Below are 16,128 nucleotides of genomic sequence, written 5' to 3'. Positions count from 1 at the left end.
ACAGATGGCTCGAAAGATCCCGAGTCAGGACGTAGTGGAGCAGCAATATACATACCAAACCAAAATATAGAGATAAAGAAAAGAACAACCGATAATTTGTCAGTGTACTCAGTAGAATTATTAGCAATACTTATGGGTTTAGAGTGGATAGAAAAACATAATGATAAAAAATATGTAATAGCATCAGACAACATGGCAGCTTTATTAAGCATCAATTCAAATAACTCAAAAAGAAAAGACATAATTGACCGGATCCACCACATTTTATATACTCTTGACATGAGGCAGATATCTGTAGACTTTGTTTGGGTTCCGGCACATGTGGGAGTGGAGGGTAATGAAGGTGCAGACATTTTAGCAAAACAGGCAGTAAAATAAAATAAATATTAATTATGACATACCACTATGTAAAGACGAATGTAAAATGATAATAAATACATATATTAAGAAAATATGGCAGGAGAACTGGGACATAACTGACACAGGAAGACATTTACATAACATACAGGAAAAAGTAGGTTATACAAGAAAAACAGGAAGTAACAGGAGATTAGAATCAATAATTACTCAGATTAGAATAGGACACACTGGACTTAATAAATCTCTAAAAATAATAGGTAAACATGCAACGGGACTATGTGACAAATGCACCAGCAATCTCCCAGAAACAGTTCAACATGTCATCATGGAATGTCCTGGGTATAACACAGAAAGAAAGCTTCTCCAAAAATAAATAAATAAAATGAATATAAAATTTACAATTAGGGATATTTTTAGTAGTGACATCAGTAAAGTTAAAAACCAAATTAGTATTTTCTTAAAAAAATAAAAACTTAATGGAAAGAATTTAGATGAGTTGCTAAATTAATTTCACAGAATTAGATTTTTATTTATTTTTTATCTCCTGTCCACACTCCAGCTCAGTAGGTGGCGGTAGTGCACCTTACGTTGGTCTGCCAACCGCCAAAAAAACAAAACAAGAAGAAGAAGAAGAAGTCCTTGTCCTGGCATTATCTACTGTTCACTGGTGATGGCCCGTCTGTATCGTGAGTACCCTGATCATTCTACTGTATGTTTGTTTTGCTGCCCTGCCAGCTTTTTGTTTTGTAAATAAATCTCTTATTTTGTACATGTATTATTTTGTATATATGGGGGAGTGGTGGCGCAGAGTTTAGAAGATGGGCCTGTGATCGAAAAGTCGCAGTTTCAACTCCTGGTACCGTCAACATCAAAATGTGGGTGGAAAAGGTGGAACACCCACACCTGCCTCCACCCTCATTCACCCCACTCTGGGCCCCTGAGCAAGGCCCTTAACCCCCCCATCTGCTCCCTAAACAGGCCTCTCTTGAAAATGAGTTCTCGTGGCTCAATGAGACTACCTGTATAAATAAAGAGTAAATAAATGAAAAAAAAAAAAATATATATATATATATATATCCTGAGTCCTTGCCTGCTTGCCTGTCTGCCTGCACCATTGGGTTCAGCAGCTCCAGCTAGTTGTGACATCAACATTCATTAAGAACACATATTTTATCTTTATGTTGCCTTGATCTGAGCTTCCAGCTTCCAAATTGATGCTGGGCAGTGCTCCTAATTCATCAGCTTGATCTTATAGCTCAACTTTTAAGGAAACTGCTTTATAGTAAAATAAATAAATAAGCAAAAAATACCTCTGTTCTTCTCCACAGTGTAACTCCTACCCACTTGAATATCTTGCACCAAAAACATTAATTTTTTTTTATATTCCCTTGTAGTGAACCAGATGACCTCAAATCTACCAGATGGACAGAGACTGTTATTTTCATTGATCTGAATGAGTCTGGGCCATCTGATGAACTTTCTTTCTTGAATTAATCAAGCAGAAAAGACAATTCTTTATAATCATTACTGTTTTACAAATGTTTTGATAATCAAATTGTGTTAGTTCACTCAATGCTTTACAGGTTGAAAAGAACTACTCATTTTTATTTTACATAAACAGTAAGTAATGATTTTTATTCCTCATTCAGAGAAGAAATCACCTGAATAAGCATTCCTTGATTTTCTGTCTGAAATGAGCAAGCTGTCGTAAGTGTGTGAAAGGTTGGTTTTCGGTCAACTAAAATGTTTACCGAGAAAAATGTCATGTTTAAACTTTTTCAGAAGATTACCAAGAGTAGACTCCAGAAAGTCTGCTGCTTCTGCAATAATCTTTTCTGTATGTTAAACAAGTTTCATTCTCTGACCTCGACTGTTGATAAACACCTTACGTCAAAAACACACCTCTTTCTGGTCCTTCCACGAATCAGAAAGCTCTAAACTGAACAGGAAGTAAACTCATTTAAAATGTGACAACTGCCCAGTTCATGTTAGATTTTCAGAATTCCAAGAGAATGAGAGCTGACAACAGATTGAGAGTTCTGGAGAATGTGAGAGTTCCAAGATTGAGAATGCAGTCGGTTCTGAAAGCTTCAGAGCAATGAAGAATCCAGAGGTTTTTTGGGGATTATAATTCTGTTTTGAACTAACCACGCACGACTCTTCGAGGATTTTAGCTGTTTTCAACGGAGACGCTGATATCAGTTGAAAAGGATTCCTACTGAGCTGATCTATCATCAACCAGGTAACGGCCTCTTCTTCGACTAAAGTGTACCGTGGACAGGCTGGAGATCTGACGGAGCGTGCAACTTCTGGTCAAACAGATTAAATTCCCTCACACATTTCCTCTGTAAGATAAATCTCAATTTAATCTTAAACTCTTCTCTCTCATAAATCAGTACAGATATTTTTAGAAATGTCTGAAGCAAAGTCCTCAAATCACCGCCGAGTGATTTGAAGTTCATTTTCTGTGAAACTGTCTGTTATTATTTTCATATTTTGCCAAATTAATGTAAATGTTTGATGTTAAACTTTGATTTTGAAAATAAATGATTCCATTCATTTGATGGGTCAAAGATAAATAACGTCTCTCGTTCACATTTCTGTTAAATTCAATGCACGGCATTTACAGTCAGAAAAATGAAGAACTCGTGAATATTGTATGCATATATAATTCATATATTTGTCATACAACAAGTGACACGTACCTCACGTGTCTCACTACACCCTGTTCATTTCCACTTTAGAAGAACTCAGGTAAAAAGCTACAAACATTCACTCTTCAAATCTTTCAGCAACAGGGAGCATCAACATACTGCTTGGTAAGACTGTATTAATTATATTTCTTTACTGAAAGTTAGTGCAGGTTTAATATATTCCAGTTAATACCTTCTATGTAAGAATAAAAAGCTATAAGTTTTGACAGTGATTTTTCTTATGCCTAGATGTAGCCACATGCCTAAATCGAAACCATCAGCTCACTTATGTTTTAAGTCATCATACTCACAACATAAATGGAAGGGTGAACAGATGGATGAAGAGAGGATATTTCCAATTCCCCGTCAGCTCTGTGACGGGACAAAACCCCACAGAGCAGAGAAAGATCGAAGGTTCAAATATTTGCGGGGTAAAAGGTTCAAGGTAGCATAATGAAAACAGCTTATGTCTTGTTTGTGTTTGGTGGACAAGTAGACAAACCGTTAAAATGACTTGTTTTGAGAAGACACTCAGAAATTGTTCTTAATCTTCTTCAGTGATCTGTGCAGCCGACAGCAGCCCCGAGGCAGAGCGCTGATCTCTCCAGTGCCCTCAATTATTAGCCTGGCTCTAAATGGAACACAACAGATTAACGCCTAAATCAATTACAGCCAGTAGCTGACAAGTTAGTTACCCCTGCACCCCTTTGTCCCATTCAGCTGGAAGCCTTCTGAGGATTAGAAAATGAAATTCTGTGGGGTTTATGATTGTATTTTTTGTAGGGGAAAGGTTTGTTTTTGGATTAAAGAAGACATATTGAGTCTGAGACTCCAACCTCCTGCCTTCTGACAGACACATTTGGCTGCAGTCCTCTTGATCAGAAGTGATGGTCAAATAAAAGAGTAAAGCCAGCCCGCTTTGGAACGCTACAGCTGACAGTAGAAACTCCAGTCAAAGTTTGATTTAAGCCACAGACAGCTGGATTTTACCCGTCTGACCTCGAGCTTAAATATTTTCTATTGTTTTTACACAATCGTGCTTACAGTTTGATGATTTTTACCATTTGTTTTTTTAGAAAGTTTACTTTAGAGTTTGATGAAGTCTCAATAACCTTCATCAGATCATGTTAAATATCAGCTTTAATTTTCTAATATTTTTCACATTTTTTTATACACAAATACTTCTTCTGAGTTTTTTTATTTTTGGAACATTTACAAATTGCAACAGAAGGGTTCAGTGGTTAGCACTGTTGCCTCACAGCAGGAAGGTCCCGGGTTCAATCCCAAGTTGGACCTGGGTATTTATGTGGAGTTTGCATGTTCTTCTCATTCTTGCGTGGGTTTTCTCCGGGTACTCCAGTTTCCTCCCACAAACTACAAACATGCATGCTAGGCTGCCTTCAGGCCCAGGCCTCCCTTGCAAAAGAGATCTATGATCTCAGTGGGATTTGTCTGGTTAAATAAAGTTAAATAAATAAATAAATACATTTCACATTGAAATACAGTAGTCCCTCGTTTAACGCAGACGTTAGGGACCACGTCAACCAGCGATAACTGAAAAGCCGTGAAGTAGGGATACTGTAGTCCAAGTTCAAGTTCAGTAAACTTTGTCATTACATGTGTCAGGCTGTTATCACACTCATCACCTGTTACTCCCAATCTCCCTCCTTAAATAAACAATTAAAATTTACATACTGTAACATTTTAAATAAAGAATCCATGCGGTATGGATAGTTTATTTAAAATGTTACAGAATTTAAATAGTAGAGAAGAGAAGTGCAGCAGGACATCAAAGGCTCTGCAGCACGGAGCAGAAATGTACTTCTTGATCAATTACACTGAAACAACTGAACATAGAAGTTCTAAAATAATTAAAAATAACTTTTAACACTTTTATATTTTGTGATTATGACAATTTTACGATGTGACATCCTTTTAATTTTAAGTTAGAAGACAAATGTCAATGGGTGCATGGGTTAACCTTTCATAAAGCCAATGCAGCAGGAGAAAAGTGTGTGCGGTAGAGAAGGAGATGAGCTGCAAGAGAGAGCTTCCCCCTGCACTTGTGGGCTGCACACATGGTGCAAAACCATTTAAATTATTTATTTTAAATAAACAACCTTTGGCTCATTTTCTGACTTTAAGTTTTTGTGTAGCGACTGCTGGTTTGAGGGGTTCTTTTAGGTTGCTTATTTTTCTGTTTGTCTCTCATTACTTGGAAGTTAAGGAGTGAAAGGCACAGGTGTGTGGTTACCATGGTGACCATATGCACCACTACAACAGCTTTAATATTTATATTGAGTTTGTTTCTCTTTACACTTTATAATCCTTACATCAAAATGTTGTCATTTTCCAAGTGTAGATTATAGTAATTTTATGCTGGAGTTTTGAGCAGCAGAGATTTGTAGTTTTCTGCTAGTCATTAAGTCATATATTGTTTTGTTCTCATTAATAATCCATCCATCCACTATCTTCCGCTTGTTCCGAAGTTGAGTCGAGGGGCCAGCAGCTTCAGCAGGGAGGCCCAGACAACTCCTTTCACAGCCACCTCTCCCAGCTCTTTTGGGGAAACCCCAACGCTTTCCCAGGCCATCCGGGAGACATGGTCTCTCCAGCGTGTCCTGGGTCTTCCCCGGGGTCTTTTCCCAGTTGGACATGCCCGAAGCACCTCCTTAGAGAGGCGTCCAGGGGCATCCTTACCAGATTCCCGAAGCACCTCAACTGGCTCCTCTTGATGTGGAGGAGCAGTGGTTTTACTCCTCATTAATAATCTCTGAGATTTAAATTTAAGTCAAGTTGTGTTTATTCGTCATAATCAAGGTTAATACAAGGTTAACAGTACAATGTCAAATGGACTGTACTTATACAGCAACTTTCTACCTTATCAAGATACTCAAAGCTCTTTACAACAATCTGTGCCTCATTTACCCATTCATACAGCTCTATACTAGATCTCTACCAAGCTAATTGAACAACTCATTGTAAAGAGACTAATCAGAGCTTTATCACATCCATACACTGATGAGACACACAGAGGCAACGAGGGGTTCAGTGTCTTGCCCAGCGACCCTTTGACATGTGACTGCTGGTGGATTTGAACCTCCAACTCTTTCATTGTAGGACGACTGCTCTAACCACTCAGCCACAGCCGCCCCAACAGTACAACTAAATGCTTAGGATTAGAAGAACCGATTTGACGCGCAAAAAAAAAAAAAAAATCAAAGAACAAACAAACAAGAAATACTAAAACATGCAATAAGGGTACAAAAATAAAGTACCAAAATGTGGAAAAAGTAATTATAACATTTACAACGTCCTAAAGAGAGATAGTAAACAACAACATGGTACAATATAACTGTGCAAGCAGGATGAATTTAAATGAATACGTGTTTCAAGGTAGTAATAAAAGCTAAAATGCACGATTATATATATATATATATATATATATATAAACATATACTACACATGTTGTGTGACAGATTATTGCGCAGGTAGTGACATTGAGATTGAATTATGATGGTAGGGTAGATACATAGAAACTGTATCATATATGATACAGCCTAGACACAGCCTACATAGTGCAGCAGCAATAAATAATGAACATATTAGCTGTCACAAGTTAATATTAGTCATATTAGTTGTCACAGATGTGGCTTGGTGCAATGTCATTGCCATTTGTTCAGTGGCATTTATTGAGAGTTCAGTAATCCGACAGCTTGTGTGTAATAGCTGTCCTTTAGTTTTTTTGTATGCGATGACAGACTCCTGTATCGTCTGCCTGAGGGTCATAGATGGAAGAGTCCTTGTGTTGGGTGGGTGTGGTCCTTAATGATGCTGCTTTACGCAGACATAGGCTGTGGTAGATGTCCAGGATGGTGTGGAGACTGCTACCAGTGATGTCCTCTGCTGTTTGCACCACCCTCTGTAGTTCTTTCCGGCTCTGACTGGTGCAGTTCCCGTACCAAACTGTGATGCAGCCTGTCAGCAGGCTCTCAATGGTGCATCTTTGAAAGTTGGTGAGGATGTTGATGTTTGTACCAAACTTCTTTATTCTTCTTAGGAAGTAGAGTCTTTGTCAGGTTTTCTTGACCACAGTGTCTGTATGTAATGTCCAGGATAGATCCTCAGTTATGTGAATGTCGAGGAACTTGAAGCTGCTGACCTGCTCCACCTCAGCATTATTTATGCTGATGGTGGTGGAGTGCTGGCCTCCACGCTGTTTCCTGAAGTCCACCATCATTTCCTTTTGTTTTGCTGACATTTAGAGAGAGTTTATTTTCCTGACACCAGCTGATCAGTGATTTCACCTCATCTCTGTGGGCACTCTCGTCATTGTTGGTGATGAAGCCCAAGATGGTGGTGTCATCAGCATACTTGAGGATGACGTTAGAGCTGTGCTTGGCAGTATAGTCATGTGTAAATAGTGAGAACAGGAGTGGACTGAGGACACAGTCCTGAGGTGTACCGGTGCTGAGGACTAGTGTGGAGGAGAGGTGACTGCAGATTCTCACTGCCTGTGGTCTGTTGGTGAGGAAGTCCAGTGTCCAGCAGCAGATGGACTACTCCAGGCCGAATGGGGTGAGCTTGGATACCAGCTTGAAGGGGATTATGGTGTAGAATGCTGAGCTGTAGTCAATGAAAACCATTCTCACATATTGTTTCCTTCTCCAGATGGCTGAGGGAGGTGTGAACTACTAAAGCAATCGCATCCTCAGTAGACCTGTTGAAATGGTGAAGTACTGTCATGTTTTGCCCCCGTTTCTCACAGTTTTGTTTTAGTTTTCATGATTCAGCTCTGTAATGCAAGTCACCCTTCCTCAGCTCCTGTCACCCTGCACCATATCTCCTCTGCTCTGACACAAATCAGCTCTCATCAGATCCACCTGTTCACCTGCCTACTTAAGGCTCATGCTCTCAACATACCAGTGCCCGATTATCGAAAACTGTCCAGCGTTACAACAGTCTTGTTTCATTGCCTTGTTTTGACCCTCTGCATACACCACAGACTCCTCACCTTGCCTGCCCCTTTCTGGATTTGGATTCGATTTTCTGACCACGGTACTGACTCTGCTTTTCTCCTCACTGACTATGCTTCACGGTTCACTTCTAGGCCTTGGCTTCTGCTCTCAGATGACCTGTGTACGAACCCCGCATCGATCAATGGACCCTGCCTTTGGATTATCCCCTCATTGATCAGGTGCTGCTCTTGTCTGCTCTACTGTTACTGCACACTCTTCACAAGTGACATCATCACCACAGACTCTCCAACAGTTTGTGCCTCCCAGCAGATTGAGAAGATCGGTCCTGCCCTTGGACCCGGACCTCCACCAGCAGCTATTTTTTTTAATAAACTGTTTAAAACATTCCTGGTGTCTGGTGTTGTGTGCTGATCCAAAACCCAGTTCTTGTCAAGTCCACACCATTTGATTATTTTTTCATGAATCATCAGCATCTTCCAGGAAACTACCTGAAGACTGAAGTGAAATAAATAGTTTAATCAATGAATTGAGAAATGAATCAACAAATTTTCTTTTTTTTAAACTTAGTTGCATTTTACAGTTCCACAATATCTCAATACATCTATATAATTAAGATTCAATTCAGTTTATTTATATAGCGCCAAGTCACAACAGAAGTTATCTCAGGGAACTGAACAGAAACATTCATATATAAACACTTAATTATTAACACTATTTATCTGAGGAGCAGACTGCTTTGAGTTTAACTCCATTGCAGAACTCTCATCTTGAGTAAACATGAAGGCGACAGTGGAAAGAAAAACTCCCTCATGAGGAAGAAACCTTTGGCAGAACCAGGCTCGAGACAAGCTGCTTCGACCGGCTGGGTTTGGTAGGAACAGATAAACAATGGCAGGTCAAGAATCACATGTTAAGATAGAATTAGTTTCAGATGAAAAACTATTCAGTTTTAGCAAATCATTTAATAAAATGAGGTCAGTTTATCCTCTAGTAGTCTACGCTTGACAAGCCAATCATAATTATAGGATTTATCAAAAAGAAAAGTCTTAAAACTGAATAATGTGTCAGCCTCACAGACAGAAACTGGAAGTTGGTTTCACAAGAGAGGAGCCTGATAACTGAAAGATCTGCCTCCTATTCTGCTTTTGGAAACTCTAGGAACCACAAGTAAACCTGCAGTCTGAGAGCAAAGTGCTCTGTTAGGAAAATATGGAACAATAAGATTTTTAATATAAGATGGAGCTAGGTTGTTGAGAGCTTTGTAGGTTAGAAATAAGATTTTGAATTCAATTCTGGACTTAACAGGGAGCCAATGGAGAGAAGCTAAAACTGGAGAAATATGATCTCTCCCACTAACTCCAGTTAAGACTCTGGAAGCAGCATTTTGGAGCAACTGAATACTTTTAAAAGAAATATTTGGACATCCAGATAAGAAACCATTGCAATAGTCCAGTCTAGACGTGATAAATGCATGAACCAGTTTTTCTGCATCATTTTTTAGATAAGATGTTTCTACATTTAGCGATATTACACAGGTGATAAATGGACTGTACTTATACGGTGCCTTTCTATCTTATTTCAAGATACTCAAAGCACTTTACACTACAATCTGTGCCTCATTTACCCATTCATACAGCACTCTACTAGAACTCTACAAAGCTAATTGAAAAAAATCATTCTAAAGAGACTAATCAGTGCTTTTAAATCACATTCATACACTGATAGGACACACATCAGAGACTATGAGGGGTTCAGTGTCTTGCCCAGGGACACTTCGACATGTGACTGCTGGTGGATTCAAACCCCCAACTCTCGCATTGGACGACGACTGCTCTAACCACTCAGCCACAGCCACCCAGATGGAAGAAGGCGGTTCTAATAATGGTTTTAAATGTAAAGGATAAAAGACATGTCTTGATCAAAAATAACACCAAGATTGTTAACATTAGAGTTGGAGTCCAGATTAATGCCATTCAAGGAGGGAGAAAGACTGAAAAATTAATTCCTAAGATGCTCAGGTCCAAAACCCAAAACCTTGTCTGTATTCAAAAGCAGACCATTTAGGGTCATCCAGGTTTTTGAGTCTTTAAGGTGTGCTTGTAGTCTAAGTAGCTGATTGGATTCATTGGGTTTCTTGGACAAATATAATTGTGTATCATCAGCATAACAATGAAAATTTATCCCATGCTGTTTAATAACTTTTACCTAATGGAAGCATATATAAAGTAAAGAGTATTGGTCCAAGCACTGAGCCCTGAGGAACTCCGACTAACTTTGGTGTATGATGAAGATTTCCTGATGCATGCTCAATGATGAAGATTCATTAGTTACATTTACAAATTGTAATCTTAGACATATATATCATTTAAACCATTTTAGAGCTGTTCCTGTAATTCCAACATCATATTCAAGCCTCTGTAGTAAAATATTGTGATCAACTGTATCAAATGCAGCACTGAGGTCTAACAGGACCAGTAGAGACACAAGTCCATTGTCTGAGGCCATGAGAATATCTTTACTAACTTTCACCAGTGCAGATTCAGTGCTGTGGTGAGCTCTAAACCCTGACTGAAACTCTTCAAACAGATTATTTTTTGAAGATGATGATGTAACTAACTGGCAACTATTTTCTCTAGAATTTTTTAGATGAAAGTTAGATTAGATATAGGTCTATAACTGACTAGGATTCCTGAGTCAAGATTATGTTTCTTAAGTAAAGATTTAATTATAGCAATCTTAAAGCTCTGTGGTACATAACCATTAATCAGAAACAAATTAAGCAGATCCAAGACGAGGTTATTAATTAAGGGAAACATGTCTATAAATGGATGGGATCTAGCAGACATGTGGATGGTTTGGATGAAGCTATTATTTTTGACAATTCAGAGAGCTCAACAGGACAAAAACAGTCCAAACATAAATAAGGTTCTAATGATATTTTTTAAGTTGTCTCATCTGACACAGAACCAGAGGTGATAATAGGAATGTTGGTATTATTTTTTTTCCCTAATTGAAACTATTTTATTTATAAAGAATATCATAAAGTCATCACTGCTTATAGTTGTAAGGATACATGAATCAACAGAGACAGGATTTTTCATTAGACTAGCTATGTTACTGAATAAAAATCTGGGGTTATTTTTATTCTCATCTATTAAAAATGAATAATATAAAGCTCTAGCTTTATGGAGTGTTTTTTTGTACACTGGCAGGCTGTCTCTCCAGGATAAGTAAGAGTCCTCAATGTTAGAGGAGCACCATTTTATTTTCTAGCTTTCTAGATGTCTGTTTTAAAGTATGTAACTCAGAATTGAGCCCTGTGATGGACTTGTGACCCATCCAGGGTGTACCCCGCCCCTCGCACAGTGATTGCCGGACATGGGCACCGGTGACCCCCATGACCCAAAATGGAAGAAGCAGGTAAAAGATAATGGATGGATGGAACTCACACTTGAACCAAGGAACTAAACTCCTCAGATTAATTACATTCTTCTTCAGTGGAACAATTTTATCAAATGAAATTTGCAAAGTAGTTGTAAAATTATCAATTAGATGATCTAAGTCAATGCCATCTGATAAATTACTCTGCAAGACAGAGGAAAACAATGGAAGATAATATGTACATTTGGTTACAGTGTTTTCTGATAAGCACCCGCTAAGGTGAAATTTACTCTAATAATGTAATTGTTTAATACAAAAACAAAAAGATAATTAAAAAAATGGTCAGACACAACAGGATTTTGAGGAAATATTACAAAGTTATTCATCTTGATGCCATAGGTCAGAACCAGGTCAAGGGTGTGATGATGAGAGTGGGTAGGTGTTCGGACGTTTTGGGTATAACCAGTTGACTCTATTAAATTTTTAAAGGCTATGCTTGAGATATCACTTTCAACAGTGCCTCTGTGTGTTGTCTCTGACTGCTCACTGCCCTTGCGTAATCCCAGGAGTCGCATTATGGCATTAGGTTCCTGAAGGGGACAATCGAAAACCCCACAAAATTCCTTTAAAAACCGTTTAAAAGGCACAGAATTCAAATCATGTGTATGCAGATAAGAGTTGGCCCACCTGAGAGCATTATCTTTAAGCTGGCTGACGAAGTAAGTGATTTTAGCAACACTTGTGACTTAAAGTTGAGGGGCTCCTTTGAACACAAGTTCAAGGAAGCCTCCACAGTGGTCAGGGTTCCCTGAGAAATATTCAGAAGGTTTTACCTGTTGGGACGAGGTGCTGTACTCGGGAGATGTGCTGGAAGGACTTAGCATCAGTGGCATGGAGGAAACTGCAGGGGGAGAAGAGGATAGTTTTTGATTTATAGAGAAAACCATACCTCCAAGCTCCTGCATGTTCTTCTGGGAAGTTAGCTGCTGAGTGAGGACTTGCTGTAACATCTCCTCTAGTTTGTTTAATCGTTCCACTTGAGAAGAGTAAGCTTGCTCGCCCATGGTCTCGTTCTGGGTCTTATTTGGCCGGAGCATTTCTGTTATGACTCGGGGAACCCAGAGTGGAACGAGACCAGGAAACGAGGCAAGACTCGGGAATGCAAAAGAACATTGTTTATTATGTACAGTGCGGATAATAATACAGTAGATCTGCTGGAGCCCTGAGGAGGAAGGAAAGGGTCAGATAGTTTTGGCAGAGGGGGTTTGAATGTAGGAGTTAATCCGATTGGTTTTTCTCTTACAGGTTTGATAGTAGTTGGAAGGCTCAGGACCTGATCCCAACTGGGCTCCAGAGATGGATGGCAAAGCAGGCGAGTGGCTGAAAGGCTATGCACGAAGATCCAGGGCGGGACCGAAGGGGAACTGAGGCAAGGCAGGAGCCGAGGAAGCAGGATATCTGTAAGGACATAAATAGGTCTGAGTATCTCTTGGAAGAAATACAAGCACAATGCTCCGGCGATGAGTAGCATCCGACTGCAGTCTTTTGTTGAGCAGGACCTCATCAAGTAGATGGCCGTCAGCTGGTGGTGATTAGCTGCCATCTTGGAGAGGGCTGCTGCAGCCGATGGTACTCTCACAATTCCCTTTTGAATCAAATATGGCTCACCTGAGATAGTTAGTTGATTCTTGGTTCCAGTCCTGAGGGTATAGAATGGGGGTGGGGTTAACTCATTGTGCATACAAATATAAGCATGAATCACATAAATTACTTTTTTTTTTTTTTTAAGAAAAATGTGAGCCAATGTATTCTTAGCATTAACTGTTGGATACTATGCTTTTCATGATGTGTCACCTGTAAGCAGCAGCAACCTGAGAGCGATTACTGCTGCAGCTCACTGTGATTAGTATCAGATTAACTTTGTGCTTCCCACTATAAACACTGCCCACACATCACTGTCAGCTCCGTAACGTCCAGCAAAGAAGACCCTTCACAAGCACAGAGCTGTCTTCAGCAGCAGTTTGGCTGGTCGCCACTGCACTTGCTCAGACTGTCCTTCCTGCCGGTGTTACAGATCTGCAGGTGCAGGTGATCATAACATCTGAAGTCCGACATCAAATGCAACGCTTGTCACTTCATACACGACTTTCAGCTTTTAGCTCTTTGAGTTTTACCTTAAATAGTTGAAAGCACATGCAAAATGTTCAGTCTTAATCCTGGACAGAATGGTTTTATTAAAGCATGCTGAGAATTGAACCCAACCAAACAGCGGGACTAATTAAGAATAGCTAATGCAGGGGTGTCAAACTCACTTACAAAAGTGGTTAAAATTAAAACCTTTTTTCAAAGTAAGGGCCAATTTCAGAATCTACATTAACTCAAATCAGATACCTAGCATATTTTCATAATCATATTTTGATTGGTCTCAATTGATGTTCTCTGTTGTGCTTTCAACATCATAATCAAAGATTACGGAAAACATTCAAGAGATAGAAGTATTTTACGTTTTACATATCATCTTGGGGGCCAAAAAAGATGTCAACGAGGGCCACATTTGGCCCCCGGGCCTTGAGTTTGACACATATGAGCTAATGTGTTAGAGCAAGTAAGTGACATTACTTCAACCTAAACCACAGACAGTGAATAAATGTTTCAAATTTAAGGTAGAAAAACTATATTTACTTTATTACACCATATATTAAATGCTATCTTGTGGTAGTAGCAGGCTTACTTAGGCTTATATATTCAGGGCGCCATTAAATAAGAAAAAAAAACCCTCAGCATTTTGCCATTCTTACTAAATGAAACTTTTTTATTGTAAAAATCATTGGCATTGTAATGAACTTACTGTTTAATCCAGATCTAATCGATAGTTGATGCTAAGAAAAAAATGGCAGTTGAACACTGTGTGGCATCACTTATTTTTTAATGAAAAACTTTATTAAAAGTAAAACATTACAACGCCAGTTATCAATATATATTAAAACAAAATAAATAAAAAAAAGCCAGGGGGAGTATTCAAATTAACACATTAGACTAACCTGTATAAATAAAATCTGAATGAAAAAAAAATCAAATCAAATGTTTTTATAGCTTTCTTGCTATTAGAGTCAGTAATGTTAACAATGTTCAGACTCTGAAGGCCCGAAAAGAGGGAAGAGAGTGACTAAACTTTGATTAGTGTATGTGGTATTTCCCTAAAAGTATTGGAGTATCTGTCAGGTGCAGCAAGAATACACGAAGGATGCACGCTCGTGTGATGTCACTCTTTAATTGAACACACCCTATCGTCAACAACAACTTGTCTGGAAATGATGTCCACGTAACCCCACTGGAACAACCTGAGATCAACACACTTCAGCACAGGGGTCAACCCAAACCTGAACAGGACATCAAACAGGAAAACCTATTTCCACACTCCAACCATTTTTACCAAACACAATAATCTCACACAATTATCACATTACCCAGCATCCCTTGCATCCTGTCCAGTTTCTCTGGGATGCTATTATCAAATTTACTATTTGTAGTTCTTTCTGTTTGTTGCTTTTGACATCATGGACTCCAAAAAGATACAGCGGGATCTGTCTCGGGTGAAGCTTGTCATGACGCCAGAGGCACTAAAGTGGCATTAAACTTGATTGTTTCACTTGGACTCAAAGTAAAAAGTTCATTTCAGCTCTAATGTGTGACTTTTAAGTTCATTGAACCCATAAAAGTAAGTGGTCTTCACTAAACCAGAATAATTTTAAGTGAGATTAATGTAATGTAATGTAATGTCCCTTAGATGAACTACAGCCCAAATACTCTTTTTAGAAAAAAAAAATAATAATAAAAAAAAAAAAATAAAAAATAAAAAAAAAAATATATATATATATATATATATATATATATATATATATATATATATATCACCCCTCCTGGACAAGAAATCACCAGCCACCACTGCATGTTAGGCTGAACGGTAACTCTAAATTGTCCTAAGGAGTGAGTGAGAGAGTGAATGGTTGTTTATCTCGTTTGTCTCTGTGTGTCCTTGCGATGGACTGGAGACCTGTCCAGGGTGTCCCCCACCTCTCACACAGTGACTGCTGGATATGGGCACCAATGATCCCACAACCCAAAATGGAAGAAGCGGGTAAAATATAATGGATGGATGATTGGAAGCTCCAAACCTCTTGGTCCTATATTTATGGCAGATGCTCCTGATCTCACGATGAATGAAGAGACTTTGTCCAGAAAAGCATTTTTAATAACAGCTGCCTTTATGTGGCGATACTCAAACATGTTACTTCTCAATTTGTTCAATTACTGCTGAGCAAATCCTTTTAATTTGTGATAATCATCCAGATGGATAATCCCCTAAAGCCACAGATTACAGGGATTATGGCTGAATCACTGTGAGGAGGGATTAACTCCAACTCTAATTCCTTACATTTCGTTCACTTTCTGGATTTCCTTTTCTTGTGTCTGATGGCCGCTGTGGTCATCGACACTATACGGCAAACCAAAAACCTAGAGCTATAATAATACTTACACCCTGCAACATAAAACAACTGTTCCAATATCCATGGAGAAGGGTTGAAGGGTGCAACAAAGCCCCAACAGAACTTGCAATAATCTGAGATTAGAGCTCCAGAAGAAGCGTAACACAAACTAAGGCTTAAAACAGTTAAAGGAACTGCCAGTGGCTCATTGTGGTCACCACGGTAACC

This window comes from Nematolebias whitei, chromosome 9, assembly GCF_014905685.2.
Source record: "Nematolebias whitei isolate Nwh7 chromosome 9, NemWhi1, whole genome shotgun sequence".
Taxonomy (NCBI): Eukaryota; Metazoa; Chordata; class Actinopteri; order Cyprinodontiformes; family Rivulidae; genus Nematolebias; species Nematolebias whitei.
The sequence above is the reverse complement of the archived record's forward strand: the minus strand, read 5'-3'. Positions refer to the sequence as shown.